This window comes from Cervus elaphus, chromosome 21 (assembly GCF_910594005.1).
Source record: "Cervus elaphus chromosome 21, mCerEla1.1, whole genome shotgun sequence".
Classification (NCBI taxonomy): Eukaryota; Metazoa; Chordata; class Mammalia; order Artiodactyla; family Cervidae; genus Cervus; species Cervus elaphus.
In genome coordinates this window covers 33,441,470-33,461,546 of record NC_057835.1, presented here as the reverse complement: position 1 = coordinate 33,461,546, position 20,077 = coordinate 33,441,470, and the positions used below count along the sequence as shown (strand labels likewise).

Sequence of the window (20,077 nt, the reverse complement as noted above, 5' to 3'; positions counted from 1 at the left end):
GACAGTAGGAGGGGCACAATCATGATAAAATCAAATCCCATACCCACCAGCTGGGTGACTCACAAAACTAGGTATTCTTCATAGTACCAAAGAAGTTCTCCCCCTGTTGTGAAGGTTCTGAGCCTCACATCAGGCTTCCCAGCCAGGAGATCTGACAAAGGGATTGGAAATCCCTGGGGTATCTGACCCTGAAGGCCAGCAGGATTTGACTGTGGACTTCCACACGACTGGGGGAAACAGAGACTCCACTCTTGGAGGGCACACACCAGACCCACCCGCTAGTGTTGAAGGGTCTCCTGCAGAAACGTGAGGGGGCAGCAGCCCACAGCAGGGACAGAGGACTGGCAGGAGCAGTTCTGGGAAATGCCCACTGGCATGAGCCCTTGTTATGGTGGCCACTGTCCCTATCACAGAGCCTATAGACTCTAGGGCTGGGTTGCTTCAGGCCAAACTAACAGGGAGGGAGTGCAGCCCCACCCCTCAGCAGACAATTGGATTCAAGTTTTATTGAGAGTCCCAGGCAGGATAATCACCAAGGAGGAACACACCAAGACACACAGTAATCAAACTGACCAAACTAAAGACAAAGATAGCATATTAGAAGGAACAAGGAAAAAATGACAAATAACACATTAATACACGCGAACACCCTTAAGGTTATCAGCTGATCTGTCAACAAAAACTCTACAAGCCAGAAGGGAATGGCACAGTATATTCAAAATGATGAAAGGGAAGAAACTACAACCAAGAATACTCTATCCAGCAAGACTCATTCAGATTTGATGAAGAAATCAAAAGCTTCACACACAGCAAATGTTAAGAGAATTCAGCACCACCCAACCAGCTTTACATCAGACTCTTAAAACTGGCCAGAGCAGGGAGAAGTAATTTTTTCTTTATATGGTTTGTGCTGCTTAGAACAATGCTACAAAGCATGTTTTACTTGTCATTTAAAAACAAAATCTAGAAATCACAAAATCCAAATATCGCCGCTTTCACTCAGACACGCCTTGCATCATATATGGAGACCTTCAGTCTCCTTCCCCTGAACTTTCAGTCATCCTAGTCAATCCCTTCACCTTCACTTTCTTCTTCCTCACGCAGCCCCACATCTGAACCACTGCTTTCTAGTACTTTCAGTCCCTTTTTCTACTGTCTTGTTTCTTCAACAAGCCAGAACTTGGTAAGTACACCAGCCTACACTTCCGAAAATTGGGCTGTAGAAAAATGACTAAACCTCACATCTTGAAGTTGCTACAAATGTACTACCTCTGGTCTCAACTAGGCCTTTGGGGGCTTTTCCGGTAGCTTAGCTAGTACAGAATCCACCTTCAATGCAGGAGACCCTGGTTCAATTCCTGGTTGGGGAAGATCCCCTGGAGAAGGGATAGGCTATCCACTCCAGTATTCACGGGCTTCCCTGGTGGCTCAGACTAAAGAATTCACCAGCAATGTGGGAGACCAGGGTTCGATCCCTGGGTCGTGAAGATCCCCTGGAGGAGGGCATGGCCACACATGCCAGTCTTCTTGCCTGGAGAATCCCACGGACAGAGGAGCCTGGCAGGCTACAGTTCACGGGGTCGCAAAGAGTCGGACACGACTCAGGGGCTGACAGAGCCAGGCCTTCACTGCTGCCGAGCACTCAGGGCGGCCTTCTTTTCCTGCTCTCCCCTCCTCCATTCTCCAGGGCAGCTATTTCTAGCATTCTCCATACTACCCAAATCTCTCTAATTCGAGCTCCGTCATTTCTCAGATGACCAAACTTACTATTCAAATAAGGAAAGTCATCTGACAGGAAATCCCTCAACGACCTCACACTCCATATGCCACAAGCGCAGCACCTCTGTATCCACACCTGTTCTGTCCCCCTAAACCTGTTCCCCCACTCGCTCCTATCCCTCCTTCCAACCAAGTACTCAGGATCATACCCACCCCTCCACTCACAGGTCTCATGACATCAGCTATACCCTGTATTACATGGATTCTCTTTTCCCTGTTAATGGCAATCACATGCTACCTTCTGGTTTCTCCCATTTTCTTTCAAACCAAAGAAAGCAAAAACTGAACATGTTAATTTTCCTCCTAAATGTGTTCGTACCTACCTCAGACAATGGTATCCCTAGTTCTTCTTTCTTTCTGTTTCATTTCCTACAAGCAAGTTCTATTTTCCCTCCTGTATATATCAAATTCCATATCTATTGCTCTTGCTGCTCTTCTGAGTCTGTATATTGTAAAAAAATATACATTATACATATACATTACTAGATTATGTGCACCACCCTTTCCCCTGATTCTACTATCCCTTTCTATCCATTCTCAATGCCCAAGTATTTATGATTTGATCTGTTTCCCTATCCTCTGCATTTTTCATAATCTAATCTTTGATTCAGTCCCATAGATAATAAAAATTCAACATGCTTCCTGGACTATGCTAGTTTCTACCAATCTTTTGTTTCAGTTTAGCTCTCACCTCCTCCAAGAGGGTTTTCCTGATCAACCAGTACTGGGGCCCTCCTGTGTGTATTCTCCTACACAGCACATTAAAACAATGTATCTAGACTGCCTATCTCCTCCACAGCACTGTAATCACCCAAAGTGCAAAGACTAGCTTACTCATCACAAGACCCCAGCACTCAGCACACTACATAGAATACAACAGTTGCTCAGTTAATACTTGAATATTAAATGAAAGGCTTTAATCTAAGCCCCAAGCCAGTGCCTTTTCTATACTGTCTCAATTGTAAACAGATATCTTAAGAGGAATTTTACTTCTATTTATATGTGAACTAGGTTAATTTCAGACAAACTCTCCTGCTGAGAACAAGTAAACTAGGGGAACAACAACAATAAAATTTTTTAATTAACTATTTGAAAGCATCGGAGAACTATCAAGGCAGAGAAATATTACCAAGCCAACGGTGCTTTGAAAAGAGCAGTAAAAAGAACTGACCTCTAAATGAGATTTACTGAGGAAAGAAAAGGCACACGTTACCAGTAACAGGAATGAAAAAGGGGACATCACTATAGCTCTTAAAGGCATGCAGAAAATCATAAAATGCAAAACAAACCTGTAGTGTAAGGTGTTACCACGGTGGTTACCTTTGGATGGGATGGGTAGCAGGTGCAAGGCAGCAAAAGGAGTTTTCCAGAGGGCGGGCAACTTTCTAGCTCTTAATCTGGGTGGTCACTGCATGGATGTTTGCTTTGTGATCATATATTGAGCTGTATTATTTATGTTTATCCATCTTCCTGTGTTACACTTCACAATAAAAAAGGTTTAAAAAAGATGGCTAAGAATCAGACTGCACTTTGTTTTGGTTGGTTGGTTTGGTTCTGTGTGTAAAATTTAATTTCTAGAATTATATGATGATGGTATAGGCTTATAATCTAATCTGGCTAGACTAGACATAGAAATACAGTGCAGTACTATAGCAGGGTCGGGGGGAGGATGAGAGCTGGTAGAAGAGAAAATCAAAACTGAATGAGAAATAGATAAACACTGAAAACAGACTTTCTTTTCCCTCCACAAATACTACAAAAATATATAATAGCACACAGGTAGACCAATTAAAAGTGAAGTGAAAGTGAAAATCACTCAGTCTTGTCCAACTCTTTACAACTCCATGGACTGTAATTCTCCAGGCCAGAATAGTGGAGTGAGTAGCCTTTCCCTTATCCAGGGGATCTTCCCAACCCAGGGATCAAACCCAGGTCTCCCACATTACAGGGGGATTCTCTACCAGCTGAGCCACAAGGGAAACCCAAGAATACTGAAGTGGGTAACCTATCCCTTCTCTAGCAGATCTTCCCAACCCAGGAATGGAACCGGGGTCTCCTGCATTGCAGGGGGATTCTTTACCAACTGAGCTATTGCACAATCAAATCAAATTGTTTCAAGTAATGCAGTTTATGTTTTTTGAGATAGTTATGACTTTTTAAAAAGTTATTAGCAACAGTTTCACAAGAAACCTGCTAGCAGGGATTACAAAGTTATCAGTAAATTTAAAATGCTACAAACTTTAAAAGCTACAATAGTACATGGAGCTTATTTTTATAATGTCTTTGTGAACTATTCACAGAAATGGCCACTTAATTATCTTTACAATGTAACAGAAGAGTGTGACACTTTATACCCGGAGCCTAAAAAGATTAACAGAACATTCTTAGTTATTCCATTGGCTAAATTACTGGAATAATGTTTCCTGTTTTCAGAAAACTAAGAAGTCAGGTAAGCCAAATCAGTGCACCCCAAAGGACAATCTACATTCTGGGTGCAAACAATGATGAAAAAGACAACCAAGGGCCATGAAGTAAAAAACAAAAGCTTAATCAATTTAAAGTTACTGTCCTTTATTTTGATGGGAATTCCTTGGCAGTCCAAAGGTTAGAACTCAGTGTTTTCACTGTCGTGCCCTGGGTTCAATCCCTGGTTGAGGAACTAGGATCCCGAAAGTTATGCAGGGCACCACGCCCCTCAAAAAAAAAAAGTTATTGTCCTTTGAGAACATATCCTTCTTATGTTTCTAGTGTGAAAATGCTTTTTCTTTTAGGACATGGGGATAGAATCACCTGCCAGTGCAGGAGACAAAGGTTCGATCCCTGGTTTGGGAAGATCCCACATACTGCAGAGCAACTAAGCCTGTGCACCACAACGACTAAGCCAGCACTCCAGCGCCCAGAGGCCACAACTACTGAGCCCACTTGCCACAACTGAAGCCTATGTGCCCTAGAGCCCGTGCTCCGCAACAAGAGGAGCCACTGCAATGACAGGCAGAGTACCACAATGAAGAGTAGCCCTCTTCCACTTACTGCAATGAGAGAAAAGCATGCCCAGCAATGAAGACCCAGCACAGCCAAAATTAAATAACTAAATATTTTTTAATTAAAAAAATACGTAAAATGCTTGTGTGTGCATGTTAATTCACTTCAGTCATGTCTGACTCTTTGCAATCCTATGGACTGCAGCCCACCAGGCTCCTCTGTCCATGGAATTCTCCAGGCAAGAACACTGGAGTGGGTTGCCATGCCCTCCTCCAGGGGATCTTCCCAACCCGGGGATCAAACCTGTATCTCTTGTCTCCTGCACTGACAGGTGGGTTCTTTACCACTAGAGCCACCTGGGAAGCCCCCGTCCCCCCCAAAAATATTTACCGTAATAAAAAGTTGTCTACCATATGTCAACACCCTACCCTACTTTTTAGAAACTCAAGTCTAGTGACCACAGCTATAGACCACTATAGCTATAGACCAGCTATAGTGACCACATCAGTCTGGGCTGAGACTTTAAATAAGAACACTTTATCACACTATTAAGTAATGACATAGTATTCAACCTATGGGTATGGGATTTACTGGCAGTATTTTAGAACTAATATTCTATACTAGTCATAGAAAATTAAATATACTGCTACATTCCCAGTACCCATCACAGAATCTGACATATAATAAGTTAAACTTTTTTCAGTCCACAAATGAATAAATCTCATGACCTGTACTACATCTCTCAACAACAAACTATTTAGATAAGAAGCCTAAGAACATTACCTAGTTAAAACTTGATGAAAGTTCTTTCAAATTAAAACAGCTTTAGATATGAAACTAAACTTCTGAGGGACATTTTCACTAACATTTTTAGAGGATGACTTTCCTTATGTTATAAAAGAGGTTAGAGGTAATTGTATGTTTTCATTTGAATTAAAGATGTGTCATTTTCATGTAAGTCTGAGATATAACCCTATTGTGAATGACACAGGAATTTCCTTAAAGTGTTATTTTAAGCATTCCGATGCAAATGAATTAAGTATTCTGGCATCAGTTTTAAAACAATCTTTTGAAAAGACTGCTCAAATATCTTAAGTGGTCCTGGACACCAGTAGAAACACTCACATTACTTGGAAGTCAATAATATTTTTCACTAACTAAAACTGCTTCCTTGGGCCAAGCAGATTGATGAAAATTCATTGTAAAGGTGATTTTGATAAGCTGTGTAATAATTACTGTCCTCTACATATTATGTATATATAAAATTACCTTGTGGAACAAGTCAATAAATTATACCTTTTTAATTAAAGTTTTTTTTTCAAATTAACAATACTTTTTACTTTTTATTGAAATATACTTAATTTACAATGTTGTGTCAGTTTCAAAAAAGATGTTGAGTTTCTAAAAACTAGTAAGGGTAGTTGCGACCCTATAGACTGTGGCTCGCTGGGCTCCTCTGTCTATGGAATTGTCTAGGCAAGAATATTGGAGTGGGTTGCCACTGCCTTCTCCAGGGGATCGTGCCAACCCAGGGATTAAACCCAGTCTCCTGCCTTGCAGGCAGATTCTTTACCACTGCGCCACGAGGGAAGCCTAGTTACTGAAGTACTAGTTGTAGAAGAGAAACTCTAGAAGCAAACTAAATGTCCATCAATAAGGAAATAGTTAAATTCAACATACCCATTCTAAGTTTATGGCCATTAAAACAAAAAGAAAGGATATCTGATAAACATCTAAATGACTATCATATATGTGATTCTGTTTTAAAAAATAAAGCATAGAAATGGTGGTGAAATAATTATTTTATGCACACGCATACACAGAAGAAAAGATCTGAAAAGATACCAAAGCTTAACATTGCCTGTGTCTGAGGCTAGGTGATGGAATTCTCCACCTTTCTTGTGTATCATTACATAGTGAGATTATAGTGCCACGTTTTGTTGCTTAAACTAAGTGGTGCAATTCGTATCAACAGTACATAATAAACATAAAAGAACAGATGAACAGCTGAGTTGTCAACAATTCAAAAAGCAGCTATACAGTAATAATACTCATATCACCAAGATTACCCAAGAAAACAAAGGAGTAGAAACTGAAGTTTACCTGGACTTCAGAACCTACTGCATGCACCACTCTACCACACTGTCTCTTACTCTTTTACAGACTATTTTTTTCCCTCCATTTCTTTCCTTATGTCCATAAATTCACCAGTTAAACCAAAATCTATTTCCTTTATATGTGTGTGCTTGGTCACTCAGCATATTACGGTAGCCCCGGAAAATGAATACACCGTGAGTCTTGCCTCATTGCCAGACTCGCTTAGAGGTGAACTCCCCCTTCCTGCAGAGCACTAGACAGAATGTATATCCACCCTCCCTGTGCCATTTTGTATTGCCTTGAGTTCCTTCTTCCTGAAATTGAACAGGGCTCATGGATATTTGTTGTTGTTGAGTTGCTTTAAGTCGTGTCCAACTCTTTGCAGCCCCAGGATCTGTAGCCCACCAAGTTCCTTTGTCCTTCAGTTTTCCAGGCAAGAATACTGAAGTGGATTACCACTTCCTACTCCAGGGGATCCTCCCAACCCAGACATCAAATCCACAAATCCACGCCTCTTTCATTGCCAGGTGGATTCTTTGCAGCTAGAAAGACCTGGAAAGCCCATTTCCTTTCTATTCACCAGGTCAAATCACTAATTGCTTCCACGTCTCAAGTGAAGCCATTTTTGACAGAGCCAGTTCATTATATTCCTAGGAGACTGTGATCATGTCACTTCTTTGCTCAAAATTCAAATTTCTTAAATTTGGCACTCAAGTTCCTTCATGTGTGAATTTAACCTTACTTCTAGACTTTTGAATTACTCCCCTACAGTAGGAATCCTAAACTCCAACTCAGCAAGTCTTCTCTACTGTCCTCTGAATAAGCCCAGCTCTCTCTCTCTCTAGTCCTTACTCAAAAACTATCAGGTTGGACAAAAAGTTCCTTTGGCTTTTTCCAAAGGCTGTTACAGAAAAACCCTGAACAAAGTTTTCAGCCAATTCAATACTTGGATGAGGATAAGAAGTAGTGTCAAATTGAGAGGATGAGGGATACATATTAAAGTATCCAGTATACATAGCCAGTACATGCTAACTGCCAAAAGAGGTAGAGACTATTCCTTGATATATTTTTTTCCCTTCTCATTCCCCCTTTAACTGGCCATATCTATAGAAAAAAATTTAATTCTATTTATTGAACTACACTTGTATACTTTGCTCATAACTTTAAAACCAATTGTATTAACCTTTTATTGCTTCAAAGGGACAAAAAATACCTATCTTACTATTGTATTCAAAATATCCAGGTGTGTTTTTTTCCCATTATGGATTTGTAGCCCAACAGAAATTTCCACAGCAGTTAGGTTTACCCCACAATTCTTAGGACATTCAATAATGGTTAAAAGAGCAAGAATTTTGCAGTGACCTGGGTCAGCAAGCTAAATTACAGCCCCCTGCTTCATACACAGAGCTTCCCAGGTGGCCCAGCAGTAAAGAATCCTCCCTGGGTTCCATCCCTGGAGAAGGAAAAGGCAACCCACTCCAGTATCCTTACCTGTGAAATCTCAGAGGAGTCTGGCGCGCTACATACAGTCCATGGGGTCCCAAAAGAGTTGGACACACTTAGGGACTAAACAACAACAAGCCCCTTACATCAGCCTGACCTCAGGCAAACTGCTTAACCTCTCTAAAGCTCTTTTTCCCCCTCACCTGTAAAATGGGATAATACCCATCAATACTTCATACAGCTGTTGTAAAAGTTCAGTGAACTAACAGGTGAAAACAATTTCACAAAGCTTCATACACATCAAGGACTCAGTAAATATAAAATTATCAGTACTAAAACAAAATTTATTAAATAAAAATCAAATATTATTACCACTCAAATGCAGTAAAGCTACAGACAAAACGAGATTATTTGGCACCTTTGTTTTCAGTGATTTCGAAAACCTGAGCACCAGGTAAATGAGACTGCACCGTTGGAAAATTGCCCACATTCTCCTACCGCAAAATGTATCGGCGCCGTCTACGCCTTAAAGCGTGCCTTATTTTTACTCAATCTCTCTGGGAAGCAAATGACTGGAAAAGGATGACTATTGATCCTGAGAAATACGTAAGAAAGATATAATGATATGTCTCAGATACACGTCAAAACAATCCGGAGAGAGGACCAAGCTTAGCCATTTACTGAAACTTGTTGAAACTGGGTGATGGGTACACCGCGTTCTTCACGCTAGTCTCTCGACTAGATTTCCATAATATAACGTGTTTTTAAATGTTAAAAGGTCGATTCTTTCCCTCCCCGTCCCCCTTTGGGATTACTGCAAGCCCTGGTCAAGAACACACAGTGGGAAAGTCCAAGGGGGCGAAAAGCGAAAACAGTAAAAAGCCAGCCAGCTGAGTTGGTTAAGCCCCGGGGCCGCCCGGGAGGTGCGCTGCCCTCTCCGGACACCCGAGGCCTGCTGGGGAGGTGCGCCCGCCGATCCCGGGGGACGCGCAACACCCACGGGAAACGCCGCCAAGGGCCTTCCGGACACCGGACCGAAGACGAAGGAAGGCAGGAGGCAGCCGTGGGGGTGACTGGGCGGGTGGGAGGGGGGCAGCCCTCGGGGCTAGTCGGCCGAAGTCCCTCCGCTCCGCCGAAGCTCCAGCCCCACCCAAGCCCTCAGCCACTCGGCGGCCCCAGAACCTCTCCCATCAGCCGCGGCGCAGGCACCCAACCGGCCGGTGGAACCGCCCTCCTCCCCGCAACCCCGAACCGCGCTCCTTCATCTCCCACGCTGACTGTCACCAGGGCTCCCCACCACCGTCAGGCCCGGGGGCACCTCCTCGACCCCCAAGCCCCAACCGCTCTCCTGAGTCGCCAGCCCCCACTTTACCTCGGCCGCGAGGCAGCCAGGAGCCTGCTCCGGCAACTCAGGCTTGGAGCTAGGCTGTCCCGCGGCGTTGCTGACAATCACCCAGTCTCCGCCCCGAGCACCGGCCAGCCCGACCAATCAGCGCGTGACCCGAAGGCGGGCACTGAGAGCCGGGAGCGGAAGGCGAGGTGACGGCGGGACGCGCCAGGGGCTGTCTTTCGCAGTGTGCGCACGCGCGGGGCTTGACCAGCGTGTGCGCTTTCTCGAGAACCTGGCTTTTTGTCTTCACTTCTTGCGCTGCGAAGTGCTTTGTAAACTTCAAGCTCTAGGTGTGTAGGAAGACCCACATTCTGATTGTGGCCACAAATGTGGGTGACCTTGAAAGAAGCTGTGAATCTTAAGCCCTTATTAAGCTAACAGATGTTGAGCTCTTTCTTATCTCGCTGTAGGGACGTGTCCTCACCCAGCCTATGTTGTGCCTTCATATCTCGGGTGTGTTTGTCTTTAGGGGAAGTGAGGGTGTGGGGTTATACAAAGTGCCTGATGGATGAGGATTTTACTGTCTTCAGTTCCAGCATCTTAGTCTGATTCATTGGGACAGGTGTGTTTTCAATAGTTGAATATCCTAGGACACTGGATTTCAAATCATTGTCATGAAAATAGCATTATATTTATAGCTAACAATATATTAAGCTTGGTAACCTGTGTAGGACTGATTAAAGATTCATTTGTAGAATGAGAAACCTATTTCTGTATAAACTTTGAAGAGGCTGTTGGTGATGAGCTGTTTCTCTTACCCTCCCATTGTAATTGACCCCAGAGGTCAGTCATCAGAGCTTTGATGTTCTTATCACGGGTGCCCAAGTCTCTCCCTGGTGGGGCTTCCCTCCTTCAACAAGAGCATCAATTCACTTACTCAACAAGGGATTGTTGGGGGCCCTCTGTGACAGTACAAAGATTTTTAAAAAGCTTTGAACCACGCCCTCAGTGAGCCTACAGGCTAACTACACACTTAACTTATATAATCAAATGTTACAATTGAGGCATGGAGGGGGCCTGAAAGACTTACCTAAACCTGCCCTGGGTTCTCAGGGAACCCAATAGAGAGGACTGAATGCTTGAGCTGGGACCTGACCTGATGAAAGAGCAGGAGCACCTGAGCTAAAGGGGCAGGGGGCAAGCTTTGCATCATTTCTGACAGCGTTCACCTGTATCCTCTAAGATCGTTCCATGGAGAATTTAGTGCTAAGCTAATACATTTTGAGGGTTTCCCTGGTGGCTCAGTTGTAAAGCGTCTGCCTGCCAATATAGGAGATACAGGTTTGATTCCTAAGTGGGGAAGTTCCCCTGGAGACAGGAATGGCAACCCACTCCAGTAATCCTAAGGACAGAGGAGCTGGACGGGGTACATACAGTCCACGGGGTTGCAAAAGAGTTGGACATGACTTAGTGAGTAAACAACAATGACAAATGAAGCTTCTGCCCAAACCCCGTGACTTGCACTGGCTCTTTCCAAGACCCAAGGAGGGCATCTAGCACTGAGTTCACGTGATCTATGTAGTTTCAACTCTAAAAGGAAGATATCTTTTTTTTTTCTCCTCTATTAACTTTAATCACATTTTCAACATGCAGCCAAGAATGAAGCCGTGACAGTAAGCCATACATTTGCACAGGCAGGCATTGTCACTTTTCTGCAGCAGCAACACTGAGATAACACGAGCGAGCTGGGTGTTTTCCTCCTCGTGCCTTTCTTCACTGAAGAGCAACGAGAAAAACACCTGAAAGGTCTACCCATACCTCACATTCATCTGCCATAAATCTCTTGAAATTATTGCATAAAATTCTGCTTGGTGGTTGGTAAATAAAAAAAATCTATTTAGTTCCTCAATTAGACTGTTAAATGCAGATTTTTAAAGATCATAGTGATGACAGAACTGGTACATGTTTCATCATAATACACCTGCTTATGCAGACAGACGTTCAACACTAAAAAGGATTTACATTTAACATGGATCATTTGCTGTGTGGGCAAATACTTCTGGTTTATTCAGAGCCAGGATCTTTATACGGTTCCAGAGGGAGGCCTTGGCAGAATTTGCTGATTACTCATTAAATGGCTGAAACATGTAGAGACATTATTTATCTTACAAAGCTTACCCACAGCAAAAACAGACATAAAAATAAGGTAAAGACTATGGGCAAGATTATGGTTCTTGAAAAGGTTCAAAGTCAACTGTGTTTCTGGTAAGCTTTTCTTTGTAAGCATGTTTTAAACAAAGCTGAAAACATGAAGTGTTGGAAGGCCACAATCTTAACAAGCGTGTCTTATTGTCCAGCGAAAACACGGCATTATACGACAACTTCTCCCAGTGAACTGTTCAGAGACCAGCGTGGCCCCATGTCACAGCAGAGACGCGGTTCTGACGCTCCTCTCTCTTCACTATGGTCTCTGCTCCCGGGACAGCTGTTTCTGTCTACATTACTCATGGAATAACACCATATACATTCCTTCAAGAGCCAAGGAGGCCATGACAGGCAGACACCATCTCTGCTTTCTAAGCCACAATGATAAACTAACATTAACCCTGCAGAAGGATGAATTACATTACTTCCCTAAGAAGTCTGTACTTACGGTTAGTTCTCTGAGATAATCAATCAATGGAAACCACGACTGGTCCACATTAACCACGAGCATGTGGACACCGCTTTCCTCCAACTTCTTCCCCTTCGAAGGATCATTTAGAGGCACTTGAAACTGGAAAGATGTGGCACTCCTCTAGGAAACAGCGAAGGCTCCAGGAGAGGGCTCCGTCTTCCGACAGAAGAGTGCCACTGAATATATTGCTAAGCGTGAAGCAGAGGCTAACTGGTTGGGTGGGAGCAGTTTCTTGGTCAGTTTTTCCTCGGTAGTTCCTCACTGCTGTGGCTCACGTGCTCACTGGCCAGGCCCTTCTCCACCTCGGCATACTGCTCTCTGAGCTTCTCCAGGGCCTTCCTGTGCTCCCCGTCCACTTCTGCCTGCTTGCCCTGCTGCTCTTTCATGAAATCCTCCCACTGCGTCACATGCTGTTTCTCACTAGCTATCAAAAGGTCATTATGAATCTTTTTTCGCTCCTGTTCCCTCTGCTGGAGTCTACAGACCGAGTCAGTAGCTGCTTGCAGTCTCTGGAGAACTTGGTTTAAGTTGTCTTGCATTGCTCTACACATCGGAAAAGTATGTTCATTTGTCTCCTGGATCATGTGCTTCAGATTTTCAAGAACTCGCATTTCTCGAAGACCACATTTTTCTTCAAATTCTTTCACAAAATAATGGGTTTCACCTTGGATAACTGGTCTGTGATCTAAGAGCCTTGAATGAATTTCTCCAAGATCCTTGATAATGAGGTGCACCGGCAAGCCCGCGAACCCCAGAGAGTCCTTCTTCTTGTGCCTGCGGCGGCCTCACAACCCACCGGGGTCTCCGTCCCACCACCGCTCATCCCGACCAGCTCCGAGGAAGATATCTTAAAGACCTCCTCAACGGGGATTGGTTAAGACTTTTTTCCATTCCAGTTTTATTTCATTCACACTTGGCTTCATTCTAGATGCACGTAAGTGGCTCTGGGCACATAGGGAATCTGGGTGAGGGAAAAAGATGAATTTGAGTCACTTCCCTGATAAGTTATTGCTGACTCTCCCGGTGTTGGAATGGCTTCCAGGAAAGCTCCCAACCATGCTTTATTCTCTCATAAATGGATGTGTCCTGTGGGACTGCCATTAGAAGTATGTAGCTGATGGAAGACAAAGAGGGTTTGAAGTGTGCTCAGCCAGAAGCTAGTCTAGGGGGAAATTGTGCAGTCATCACGTTTTCAAAATTATAAGCAGAGTGCTTTATTTTTTATTTTTAATCAACTTTATTTTGGAATAACTTTAGATTTACTGAAAAGGTTACAAAGATAGTACAAAAAGTTTCTGTGTTCTCTTCACCCAGTTTTCCCTAAGGCTAACATCTTACATTATCATAAAATATTTATAAAACTGAGGAGCCAACACTGGTACAAATTCCAGACTTATTTCAGATTTTACTAACTCTTTTTCTGTCCCAGAATTCAATCCAAGGTGCCACATTGCATTTAGTCATCATGTCTTTTTAGGCTCCCTGGTCTGTTCCTCAATCTTTCCTTGTTTTTCATAACCTTGCTATGACCATGACAGTTTTGAGGAATCTGGTCAGATATTTTTTTAAATGTTCCTCCATTTGAATTTGTTGATTTTTTTTCCCCTTGTGATTAGACTGGGATTATAAGCTTTGGGAAAAATACCATATGGATTAGATGCTCTTCACATCATATCATATGAGGGGTCCATGATGATTTAATTATGCTGATGTTAATTTAACCCTGACCACCTAGACCACAGTAGTGTTTGCTAGTGTCAACACTGTAAAGTAGCATTTTCTCCCTTCTTTTCACATTGTCTGGAAGTAAGTCACAAAATCCAGCCCACACTGAAGGAGAGTAGGAGATTAAGCTTCACCTCCTGGAGTAGAATATTTATGCATATTATTGGGAATTTTTCTGTAAAGAAGATTCATCTCTTCCTCCTTCCCCCACTTATTTATATCCAATCATTTATTATAAATATGCATATATATTTTATACTTCATTTTATATTTTATAATACTTTATATTTTATATTATGATTTTAATTTTGTAGTTCAAATGTTTCCATCTTGACCATTGAAACCTTTGAGGTTGGCTCTTGTGTCCTTTTTGTTTTTTGATCACCATCTTTTTTTCTTGCACTACAAGAAGCTCCAGGCTGATCTTGTATTTTTCCTGCCCCAGCATTAGAGTCGCCATCTCTCCCTTTCTTCCAGGAGTCCTGGAATGGTATTTAGGAACCAAAATCTAGATACTGGGTGTACTTTTTGCCCCGAGATATCACTGATACTAGCCTCTCTTAGTGGACATATATTACTGCCTTGTTTTTGAATTCTTTGCTTACCTCTCTGTGATAGGCAACCTCTAAGTTGGCCCCCAAAGATCCCTGCCTGGTATTCATGCTGTTGTGTCATTTCCTCTCTTTGAGGGTGGGGTTGGACCTATGACTTCCTTCTAATGAAGAGACTATAGCAAGAGTGATGCGATGTCCCTTCCAAGATTAGGTTACAAAAGGGTTGTGACTTGCTTGCTCTCTCTTGATGTCTCCTTCAGTCACTCTGAGAAACCAGCTGCCATTATGTGAGCTGCTCTATGAAGAGGTCCACATGGCAAGAAACTGAGGGAGGCCTCTGACCACCTGTACATCAGCCTAAGAAACTGAATCCTAACAGCCACGTGAGTGAACTGGAAAAGGATCCTCTGCACCTTGAGCCTTGATATGACTGCAGCCCCACTGACACCTTGATTGCAGGTTCATGAGAAATCCTGAGCCAGAAACATCCAGCTCAGCCACACATGGGTTCTTCATGCACAGAAACTACGAGATAATAAATGATTATTCTGTTAAGTTGCTATATTTTGAGTAATTTGTTAGAAAGCAATAGATAACTAATACAATTTCTGACTCTTCCATAAGATCAGTGGTTCTTAAATTTCACTGTGGAATTTTTTTTTTTTTTTTGGCACATGGGATAAAAATCTCAAAATTCTCAGACCAGGGATCAAACCCATGCCACCTGCCATGGAAGGTTGGACACTTCATAACACTGGACTGCCAGAGAATTCCCAGGGATTTGTTTAAAAATGCATATACCGAAGCTCCTTTCCAGATTCTTATGTGATTGCTCTGTATAGGTAAGTTTAAAACTGTAGAAGGTTACAGGGCAATCCATTTGGGGATTTTAGAAGAAAATAGACCTCTTTTTAGTGTATCTGATCCTGGAATTCTTGACCCAATGGCTTTGCTTTCTTGGCAGAACCCAGAATAACTGAAATTTCATCTGCAAGTTGAAGTATTTATTGAATAGAGGAGAAAAAAAAAACAAGAGTTCATTCTTACTCAATGTGCAGCCTTGAAAAAGTACCTTGACCTTTACATGCCTCCAGATTCTTAACAGGAAACTAAAGGATTATAATGCCATTATTAAGGCAAGGAGATTTATCCTTATTAAGTGTATATTACGGAATAAAAAAGTGACCAAGGCCAGTTGTGGGCCAGTTTCTATGTAGAGATTTAACAAAAGGTTAGGTTCCTATGTATTCATATTGGTTGATGGTAAGGCAGAATTCTGTTGTATTGATAGAAAGACTATGGGCTTCTAAGTCAGACAGACCTATATACAAATATGCTCCTGCCACTACCAGCTATGCAGCATTGGGCAAGCCAGCCAGCCTCTGTGGGCCTCAATTTCTTGACAGTGGGGAAAAGAGTCACCTTCAAAGGGTAGTCCTGAGGACTAATTGTGTAACGTTTGTAAAATACCAAGGGCAGGGCTTCTCTGGTGGTCTAGGGATGAAGAATCCACCTTGCAATGCCAGGAACACTGGTTGGATCCCTGATCTGGGAAGATCCCACTTGCTGTGGAGCAACTAAACCCATGTGTCACAACTGCAGAGCCCGCAAGCCTGGAGCCCTGGCTCTGCAACTAACTAAGCCACCAAAATGAAAAGCCCACGTGCTGCAGCTAGAGAGTAGCCCCCACTTACTGCAATTAGAGAAAGCTTTCATGCAGCAACGAAGACCTTCTGCAGCCAAAAATACATGAATAAATAGATAAACAAGATCCTTTCTCTAGTTTTGCTTTTTTGACAGCTCTGATTGCCTGTCTTAAAAAAAAAATATCACATTGAAACAGGCCTCAAGAGTTCCTGATTTTAGAATCTAAGAAAACCTAGCTGGTAAAAGACCACTGGGTAAGACAGTGAAGTACCCATGATCAGTCAGTTCAGTTCAGTTCAGTTGCTCAGTCGTGTCCGACTCTTTGCGACCCCATGAATCGCAGCACGCCAGGCCTCCCTGTCCGTCACCAATGCCTGGAGTTTACTCAAACTCATGTCCATTGAGTTGGTGATGCCATCCAGCCATCTCATCCTCTGTCATCCCCTTCTCCTCCATCCCCCAATCCCTTCCAGCATCAGGGTCTTTTCCAATGAGTCAACTCTTCACATGAGGTGGCCAAAGTATTGGAGTTTCAGCTTCAGCATCAGTCCTTCCAATGAACACCCATGATAGGGACAGTTAAAGGGAAGCTGGATGTGTTTAGAAGAGGTGCACTCAATTTCAGTAGTGTTGTTAACACCCTTCTTGACAGTTGGTAATCAGTTTTTGAATGTTACTCTCTATTTGCTCACCAAATTACTCCCAAATCTCTTACCTATTGATCTTGCTTATGTATCTTTTTACCATACAAAAAAGTTTTTAAAAACAAGTCAAATATGTCCATTTTTTCTTCTTCTTGTAAACTTCTTGATTTCCATTCTTATTTAAGATCTCCCCCTCCTTGTTCATTGTAGTCTCCAAGATTTTCCTAAAGGGTTTTTAATATTTCATTTTTTACATTTGAGTTTTTAATCTATCTGGAATTTAATTCTTTGGTAAATGATATATGGCTAACTCTTTAATGTTCATACAATTTTATATTTCAGTGCTTCTATTTATTTCTCATCCTTTAAACTTTTCTATTTTGACATGTTTTTAAGTCTTACACAGTAGTTTCATAGTGTGTGTATAGAATTTATAAATAAATCATATATATATATACATCAGAGCTATGTGCTCAAAAAAAAAATTAGTGCTTGATCAAAAAGTTTTAGAAACCACTGCATTTGACCTTGAGCAATTTGAAAGGAATGATTGTCCTCATCTTTGAATCCATTGCTCAGATTGTCTCTGGCACGTTGTATGTGTTCCAAAAATGGTTGTTAATGAATCAAATGAATAGAACTGCCATTGTGTGATTCACATCTTAAGCAACACAGCCATTGAGGAACCTGACATTCCAGCTGTGTCCTGTGGCGAGACATCTGAGGTTAAACACAAGCTATGACTCACAATGGCAGGTGCTATAACTTCACTGGTGTTGAGTTCATTTTTAGCATGGGAACATAAATTCTTAAAATCTCAAAAGACATTCTTGTGGCTTATAGGATTATAGGTGCTTATGAAACTAGTAATTGTTTTTTTGATTATATGCCCTACCTTTTAATGTCAGTCACCTACCCTCCCTCCGTAATGGCAGTTTGCTAGGAAGAATTGATCTTTTCAATACTATGAAATCAGAAGTATGATTTTAAAAAAGTCAAAGACTCTATTAAACATTTTATTCTGGATGGTGCTAAAAACCTATGATATCAATTACTAGTTGGGAATACCCCAAATGTCTTTCCCCTTTCAAATGTGCAGATTAATCTAGCAAAAATAGCAAGTTTATTTTCCTGGATTATTGTTTTCAATAACAATACCAAATGAAATTTCATTTACTCACTCAATGGGCTATGTTTAATCTGACTGCTGTTTGGACATATGTTTCTCACATCTTTCTACATTTACAATTCCTTTTTTCCCCCGTTTCTTTCTTTTTCTGTTTTAGCTGTTACTTGGTCTGGCTGATTGTTACAAATGAGGCTGGTGCTTCTACTACCAGACATTATCCATCCTTTTTGTTTCCTTTTTATTTTAGACTCAGTATTCACTTACTGGGGCTTCCCAGGTGGCGCTAGTGGTAAAGAGCCTGCTGCCAGTGCAGGAGAAATAAGAGACTTGGGGTTCAATCCCTGGTTGGGAAGATCTCCTGGAGTAGGAAATGGCAACCCATTCCACTATTCTTGCCTGAAAAATTCTGTGGGTAGAGATGCCTGGCGGGTTACAGTCCATGGGGCCGCAGAGTCAGACACTACTGAGCACGACAGCATAACAACGTTTACTTACTACCACCACTCCCTCTGTGACTTAGGGAAGCAGAAACCAGCCAAACATGTTTTTGTATTTTTGATATAGGTCAAATGGTGTGAAAGAGACTTTTTCTACTCAACGTTGCTCCTTTTGCTCAAATTAATTAGAAGGAAGAGAAGAATAACCAAGGATGCGTGGATGCCTGCTAAGTTGCTTCAGTTGTGTCCGACTCTGTGGAACCCTATGGACTATAGCCCACCAGGCTCCTCTGTCCATTGGATTCTCCAGGCAGGACTACTAGGGTGGGTTGCCATGCCCTCCTCCAGGAGATCTTTCCCACCCAGGGATCGAACTTGGGTCTCTTATGTCTCCTGCATTGGCTGCTGCTGCTACTGCTGCTAAGTTGCTTCCATCGTGTCGGACTCTGTGTGACCCCATAGACGGCAGCCCACCAGGCTCTGCCGTCCCTGGGATTCTCCAGGCAAGAACACTGGAGTGGGCTGCCATTTCCTTCTCCAATGCATGAAAGTGAAAAGTGAAAGTGAAGTCGCTCAGTCGTGTCCGACCCTTTGCAACCCCATGGGCTGCAGCCTACCAGGCTCCTCCGTCCATGGGATTTTCCAAGCAAGAGTACTGCAGTGGGTTGCCATTGCCTTCTCCCCTGCAGGTTCTTTACCACTAGTGCCATCTGTGAAGTCCTAACCAAAGATAAGAGAAGGCAAAAAAATTTGAGCAGAAGTATCTATTTTGCTTTTAAATTTATGTATAGACGAATTAAATTTTGGAGGCGTTAGCAGAAACTACAGCTTGGGATATTTATTTTCACTCACACTTTCTCCATTAGAGGCCTGTCGAATTCCTTTGAACTTTAATATATTTAGTACATGGTGGAATGAAACTGTGAAAGAGAATTCAGAATTTATTCAATGTGTTTATTGAGTGCAATGCAATCATTATACTCAGATTGGCCTGTGGGATTTAAATTATACTTAGAGAAATATTACTTTGCCAACAAAGGTCCGTCTGGTCAAGGCTATGGTTTTTCCAGTGGTCACGTATGGATGTGAGAGTTGGACTGTGAAGAAAGCTGAGCGCCGAAAAATTGATGTGGTGTTGGAGAAGACTCTTGAGAGTCCCTTGGACTGCAAGGAGATCCAACCAGTCCATCCTGAAGGAGATAAGTCCTGGGTGTTCATTGGAAGGACTGATGCTGAAGCTGAAACTCCAATACTTTGGCCACCTGATGTGAAGAACTGACTCATTGGAAAAGACCCTGATGCTGAGAAAGATTGAAGGTAGGAGGAGAAGGGGACGACAGAGGGTGAGATGGCTGGATGGCATCACCGACTCGATGGGCATGAGTTTGAGTAAACTCCGGGAGTTTGTGATGCACAGGGAGGCCTGGCGTGCTGCGATTCGTGGGGTCGCAAAGAGTCGGACACGACTGGGCGACTGAACTGAACTGAGAGAAATATTTAAAAATGTAAAATATATACCTAGACAAAAATGTCAGTGACATCTATGAATTAAACAAGTATTTAAATCCTTACTTTGACAAACTAAATAGTAAAAAAGTTTAAAAAAATACTTCCTCAAGAATTGGAGAAAATT

At 42.4% G+C, this 20,077-nt stretch overlaps 1 protein-coding gene and 1 pseudogene across 2 annotated transcripts in view; both read right to left on the bottom strand.

Moving 5' to 3' along the window:
* MTFR1 (mitochondrial fission regulator 1) overlaps nucleotides 1-9,810 on the bottom strand; it is a 57,788-nt gene extending 47,978 nt beyond the window's left edge. Inside the window, exons 1-2 of one of the 2 annotated variants that reach the window (XM_043879109.1) lie at nucleotides 3,069-3,277; nucleotides 2,103-2,221 (exon numbers count right to left, since the gene is read on the bottom strand). The gene's annotated coding sequence lies outside the window, so the exon portion shown is untranslated. Of the gene's footprint in view, nucleotides 1-2,102; nucleotides 2,222-3,068; nucleotides 3,278-9,673 lie in introns of those variants that run through there. The other variant, XM_043879108.1, reaches the window with a different exon arrangement.
* Nucleotides 9,811-12,077: 2,267 nt separating this feature from the next.
* LOC122679380 lies at nucleotides 12,078-13,236 on the bottom strand (annotated as a pseudogene).
* Nucleotides 13,237-20,077: the final 6,841 nt, after the last annotated feature.